This window comes from Chenopodium album, chromosome 8, assembly GCF_948465745.1.
Source record: "Chenopodium album chromosome 8, dcCheAlbu1.1, whole genome shotgun sequence".
Classification (NCBI taxonomy): Eukaryota; Viridiplantae; Streptophyta; class Magnoliopsida; order Caryophyllales; family Amaranthaceae; genus Chenopodium; species Chenopodium album.
The window spans coordinates 77,288,107-77,295,531 of NC_137841.1; the positions used below are offsets into that span (position 1 = coordinate 77,288,107).

The window sequence follows — 7,425 nt, forward strand, 5'->3', positions numbered from 1 at the left end:
GTTTACGAAATCGGCGCAAGTTACGAACTGATAAATTGACCGTTTTAAGGCAAATTGGATGGTTCCACCCACCAAATTGGGCTCTCGGAGGATATAAGGGACCATCGTAAACATGTCAGCAATTTTTATTTATGGGGTAAAAAAGGGTCAAAAATTTTAAAAATTAAAGGCAATTATCCACGCTTTTTGAGGAATTTTAAAAGTTAAGGGGCCCAGTGGCAAAAAGTGTTGAGACCCTAGCGGATACATCTGAGGGTCTTATAATTCCGTTTGGAACCATATATGACCATTATATGTTGTCATAAATGTCCGTGGTAGGTTTGATTTCTCGAAATCTTTGCAAGTTACGAATAGGTAAATTAACCGGTTTAAGGCAAATTGGATGGTTCCACCCACCCAATTGGTCTCCTGGAGGGTATTAGAGGCCATGGTAAACATATCAGCAATTTTTTATTTCTGGGCGGAAAACGGTAAAAGAATTTCAAAATTTAAGGGTATTATCCACGACTTTTAAGAAATTTTTGAGGTTATAGGGCTTGGTGGCGAAAGTGTTGAGACCCTAAGGGATACATCTCAGGGTCATATAATGACGTTGGGACCACATATGACCATTATATGTTGTCATAAATGTCCGTGGTAGGCTTAAGTTTACGAAATCGGCGTAAGTTGCGAATTGATAAATTGACCGTTTTAAGGCAAATTGGATGGTTTCACTCACCGAATTGGACTCCTAGAGGGTATTAGGGACCATCGTAAACATCTCATAAATTTTAATTTTCGGGCAATAAGGTAACGCTTTTTAAGGAATTTTAAAGGTTATGGGGCCCAGTGGCGAAAAGTGTTGAGACCTTAGCGGATACATCTCAGGGTCTTATAATTCCGTTTGGAACCATATATGGCCATTATATGTTGTCATAAATGTCCGTGGTAGGTTTGAGTTCATGAATTCTATGCAAGTTGCGAATAGGTAAATTAACCGGTTTAAGGAAAATTGGATGGTTCCACCCACCCAATTGGACTCCTGAAGGGTATTAGAGGCCATGGTAAAGATCTCAAAAAAAAATTAATTCTGGGCGAAAAAAGGTAAAAGAATTCCAAAATTTAAGGCAATTATCCACGACTTTTGAGAAATTTTTGAGGTTACGGGGCTCGGTGGCGAAAGTGTTGAGACTCTAGGGGATATATCTCTGGGTCATATAATGACGTTTGGAACCATATATGACCATTTTATGTTGTCATAAATGTCCGTGGTAGGCTTGAGTTTACGAAATCTGCGCAAGTTACGAACTGATAAATTAACCGATTTAAGACAAATTGGATGGTTCTCACTAGTAGAAAATTAAATATGTAATGGCAAGCGGTTCAAACCCACCAAATTAGACTCCTGGAGGGTATTAGGGACCATCGTAAACATCTCAGCAATTTTTATTTTCGGGCAAAAAAAGGTCAAAAATTTTCAAAATTAAAGGCAATTATCCGCGCTTTTTGAGGAATTTTAAAGGTTATATGGCCCAGTGGCAAAAAGTGTTGAGACCATAGCGGATACATCTCAGGGTCTAATAATTCCGTTTGGAACCATATATGACCATTATATGTTGTCATAAATGTCCGTGGTAGGTTTGAGTTCATGAAATCTATGCAAGTTGCGAACTGGTTAATTTACCGGTTTAAGGCAAATTGAATGGTTTCACCCACCCAGTTGGACTCCCGGAGGGTATTAGAGTCCATGGAAAACATATCAGCAATTTTTTAATTCTAGGCGAAAAAAGATAAAAGAATTCCAAAATTTAAGGCTATTATCCATGATTTTTGAGGTTATGGTGCTCGGTGGCGAAAAGTGTTAAGACTCATTCGGATACATCTCAGGGTCATATAATGCCGTTTGGAAACATATATGACCATTATATGTTGTCATAAATGTCCGTGGAAGGCTGGAGTATACGAAATCGGCGCAAGTTGCGAACTGATAAATTTACCGTTTTAAGGCAAATTGGATGGTTCCACCCACCAAATTGGACCCCCCGGAGGGAATTAAGGACCATTGTAAATACCTCATCAATTTTTATTTCCGCGCGAAAAAAGGTCAGAAATTTTCAAAATTAAAGGCAATTATCCACACTTTATGAGGAATTTTAAAGGTTACGGGGCCAATGGCAAAAAGTGTTTAGACCCTATAGGATACATCTCAGGGTCATATAATTATGTTTGGAACCATATATGACCATTATATGTTTTCATAAATGTCCGTGGTAGGTTTGAGTTCATGAAATCTATGCAAGTTGCGAACTGGTAAATTAACCGTTATAAGGCAAATTGGATTGTTCCACTCACCCAATTGGACTCTCGAAGGCTTGGAGGGTATAAGGGACCATGGTAAAGATGTCAACAATTTTTTTTTTCGGGTGAAAAAAGGTTAAAAAATATCAAAATTGAAGGCATTATCCACGCTTTTTGAAGAATTTTAAAGGTTACGTGGCACGGTGGCTAAAAGTGTTGAGACCCTAGGGGATACATCTCAGGGTCATATAATGCCGTTTGGAACTAAATGTGACCATTATATGTTGTCATAAATGTCCGTGGTAGGTTTGAGTTTACGAAATCGGTGTAAGTTGCGAACTGTTAAATTGAACGCTTTAAGGCAAATTGGATTGTACCACCTACCCAATTGGAATCCCGAAGGATATTCGGGACCATGGTAAACATCTCAGGAATTTTTTTTCCTTGCCAAAAAAGGTTAAAAAATTCCAAAATTAAAGTCTATTATCCACGGTTTTTGAGGAATTTTAAAGGTTAAAAGGCCAGGAGCGAAAAGTGTTGAGACCCTAGGGGATACATCTAAGGGTAATATAATCCGTTTGAAACCATGTATGACCATTATATAATGTCATAAATATCTGTGGTAGGTTTGAGTTTATGAAACTGGTGCAAGTTGTGAACTGGGAAATTTACCGTTTTAAGGCAAATTTGATGGTTCCACCCACCCAATTAGATTCACGGAGGGAAATAGGGACCATGGTAAACGTCTAAGAAATTTTTTTTTCCTGACGAAAAAAGGTCCAAAAATTCCAAAATTGAAGGCTATTATTCACGTTTTTTAAGAAATTTTTTGAGGTTACGAGGCTCAGTGGAACCATATATGACCATGGTAAACGTCTAAGAAATTTTTTCCTGGCGAAAAGTGTTGAGACCCTAGAGGATACATCTCTGAGTCATTTAATTCCGTTTGGAACCATATATGACCATTATATGTTGTCATAAATGTCCGTGGTAGGTTTGAGTTCATGAAATCTATGCAAGTTGCGAACTGGTAAATTAACTGGTTTAAGGCAAATTGGATGGTTCCACCCACCCAATTGGACTCCCGAAGGTTATTAGAGGCCATGGTAAACATATCATCAATTTTTTAATTCTGGGCGAAAAACGGTAAAAGAATTCCAAAATAGAAGGCTATTATCCACGATTTTTGAGAAAATTTTGAGGTTATGGAGCTCGGTGGCGAAAAGTGTTGAGACCCTAGGGAGATACATCTCAGGGTCATGTAATGCCGTTTGGAACCATATATGACTATATATATTGTCATAAATGTCCGTGGTAGGCTTGAGTTTACTAAATCGGCGAAAGTTGCGAACTTGTAAATTGACCGTTTTAAGGCAAATTGGATGTTTCTACCCACCAAATTGGACTCCCGGAGGGTATTAGGGACCATCGTAAAAATCTCAGCATTTTTTATTTCTGAGCGAAAAAAAGGTCAATTTTTTTCAAAATTAAAGGCAATTATTCACGCTTTTTGAGGAATTTAAAGGTTACGTGGCACGGTGGAGAAAAGTGTTGAGACCCTAGGGGATACATGTCAGGGTCATATATTGCCGTTTGGAACCATATATGACCATTATATGTTGTTATAAAAGTCCATGGTAGGTTTGAGTTCACGAAATCTATGCAAGTTGCGAACTTATAAATTGATCGTTTTAAGATATATTGGATGGTTCCACCTACCTAATTGAACAGGTAAAGTGTCGTTTTTCGACGGAAAAAATCCCTTGAAAACACCCTGTTTTTCGTCGGAAATAGGGTTTCCAACTGAATTTTGTCGAAAAATGTTATCGGAAACACTTTTCCGACGGAAATCATGCCTTAGAAGACATATTCCGGCCCGAGAAAGTCCGTCGTAAATTTCTGACAGAAAACAAATCCATCGGAAAATTCCGACGGAATTTCTGTTGGATACTTCTAAAAAAATAAAAAAAAATAAAAAAAAAACAGCCCACCGCACACCACCACCCACCACCACGTTCAACCCCCACTGCAACCCCACAAGGCTTTTCCTACCCATTCCTCACCAAATCGCAATACCAAGTAGGCCCTAAGCCACCACCACGCACCGCACCATCTAAACCAACTAAACCCTAAGCTGCCACCACCACCTTAACCCATTCAACCCCAACCCACCTAACCCGAACGAATCCACCCACCAGACTCACATCTATCCTAACCCAATAACCCATATTTACCACCACCTTAACCCATTCAACCCTAACCCACCTAACCCGAACGAACCTACCCACCACGACCTTAACCAACCTAACCCTAACCCAATAACCCAGATCTACCACCACAACCTTGACCAACCTAAACCCACCTAATAACCCAGATCTACCACCACGACCGCCCAAAACCACAACCACAACACAAAAATTTGAAAAACCCAGATCTACCACCACGACCGCCCAAAACCACAACCACAACACAAATATTTGAAAAAAAAAAGAAAATTAAAAACAAGAAAACATACCTTTAAATACGAATTTGGCTTTGAATGTTGTCTCGAATTTGGTTTAATATGGTCACATTCGACCATGAAAACTCTAGATCTAAAGTTTTCATGGTCGAATTTAACCATAATAACCATTAATATCTAAAGAACCACCGCAGAAAGATTTGAAAAAGAAGAACAACCTTACGCCGTGATGAACACTGCAGCCTCATGTCGGTGAGAAAAAAAAGGGAAAGAGAAGAGAAAGATAAGGGAAAAGAAAAGAATAAGAAGAGCATAGAACGGGAAGGAGAAGAGAAGGAGAAGGGAAAAGAAAAGAAGGAAGAGAAGGAGAACGGGAAGGAGAAAGAGCAGGGAGAAGGAGAAATGAAGAGGAGAGGAGAGAGAAAGGGGGGAGGGGCTGCGTTTTAGATATTTAGGGTTTGGTAAAAAGTTTTTTTGTTAAATTCTATTCCGACGGGAAATTCCGTCGAAAATTGTAAATTACGATGGAAAAATCCGTCGGAAAAAACATCTATTCTGACAAATTTTTTTCAGTCGGAAATTTCCGACGAAATTGTTTGATTCATCAGAAATATTCAATGGGAAAAAAATCCATCGGAAATTTTGTTATTTCCAATGGAATTTCGAGTCCGTCGGAATTTCCCTATTTTCTAGTACTGTCAGTGGCGGATCCACTAAGGCACAAGGGGTAGCACATGCAACCCCTAAAAATTTTGGGAAAAAAAAAATTCAAAGAGACCTGTTATCTTAAATAATTGGTCTCTTTGATGCTGCAATAAAAAGTAGCAACAAACCCGCCTGTTTTCCATACTAAAACAAAAGAGACATGTTATATATAAACAGGTCTCTTAGATTCTGCCTTTTTATTGAACATACTTTCCATGTTAAAAGAAAAGTGACCAGTTATACATAAAAACAGGTCTCTTATCTTCTAATTTTATTTTCTTACTTATTTAATTCTTTTATTGATTACTTTTACTTATATTTGTACATAATTTTTCGTTTTTGAAGGACTCTCTTTTATAAAAATTATAAAGTAGTAGAATCTATCTACCAAAATGAATTTTTAAAATTTAAAGGTTAATTATTAAACGATAATACTAATATATAATATCGAACTTTTTTTCTTTTTTTTTTTTCCCCTTATTATTCTATGCTACCCCTGTTTAGAATTCTTGGATCCGCCACTGAGTACTGTATATAACTAGGCTGCCACCAATTACTGAAGAGAATGAAGCTGAGGGTCCTTATGCTGTTGTTATGGCCCCTACTCGAGAATTAGATCAACAGATTCAAGAGGAGACTGTTAAGTTTTCCCACTATCTGGGGATTAAGGCTGTCTCGATTGTTTGTGGACAATCCTTTATTGAGGAGCAGGGATTCAAAATTACACAAGGGTGTGAAATTGTTATTGCAACCCCTGGACGTCTCTTGGATTGTCTGGAAAGGCGTTATGTTGTCTAAACCAGTGCAATTATGTTGTTCTTGATGAAGCTGATCAAATGATAGATATGGGTTTTGAGCCTCAGGTTGTTGGTGTGTTGGATGCAATGCCTTCAAGTAATATGAAGCCTGAGAATGAAGAAGAGGAGCTTGATGCAAAAAAGATTTACCGGACAACCTATATGTTTAGTGCCACTATGCCACCTGCTGTAGAGCGGCTTGCCAGGAAGTACTTGAGGAATCCTGTGGTGGTGATCATGACAAAGGAATCAGAAAAAACTTACAAGCTGCAAAAAAACACCTTGATGAGTTGGGTGATAAGATAGCTATAGTGTTTGTTAACACCAAGAAGACTACTGATGTGCTTTCCAAAAATTTGGACAAATCAGGTTATCGAGTCACAACATTGCATGGTGGAAAATCACAGGAACAAAGAGAAATCAGTCTGGAAGGTTTAGGACCAAGAGGTACAATGTAATGGTTTCCACAGATGTTGCTGGACGTGGTATTGATATACCTGATGTTGCTCATGTAATCAACTATGATATGCCGGGGAATATTGAGATGTACACCCATCGTATTGGTCGAACTGGGAGAGCAGGAAAAACTGGTGTGGCGACCACCTTTTTGACTTTGCATGATACTGATGTCTTCTATGATTTGAAGCAGATGCTCATTCAGAGTAATAGTCCTGTTCCGCCTGAACTTGCAAGACATGAATCTGCACAATTCAAACCTTGATCAGTTCCTGATAGACCTCCAAGACGCAATGAGACTGTTTTTGTGCATTGATAATTCTGCCTCTTCAGGACATTGTTTTGAATTTTGATAAAGTTTCTCTGGAATGTACTTAAATGTCTAGGGATTTCTGCATTGGAATTTCATGTGAGTAATTACAACTCTTCATATTTGTCTGGTTTCTATTTCTAATTTATCAGTTTATTAACAATCATCCACCTCCTCCCCTTGGAACTGTATGTTATGTAGTTGAGTAACTTGACTATCTTTGGTTAAATTTATCAAATCTGGTGTTATGGATGTGCCCTTAAAGTTTTTTTACCCCCTTCTGTTTGAAGCAACTTAATGTGAAATTGTGTTTCTCGATATGGCATTTGCAATTGGTCTTTATGTAGTCCTTTTACCCTTTGGAAGTGTGAACCTGCTGAGTCTCCTTTTGCGGATGTGAAGGAAGTTGGGTATGTAAA

General features: G+C 38.3%; 1 pseudogene; it reads left to right on the forward strand.

Moving 5' to 3' along the window:
- Positions 1-305: 305 nt before the first annotated feature.
- On the forward strand, positions 306-7,143 carry LOC145555544 (DEAD-box ATP-dependent RNA helicase 21-like; annotated as a pseudogene).
- Positions 7,144-7,425: the final 282 nt, after the last annotated feature.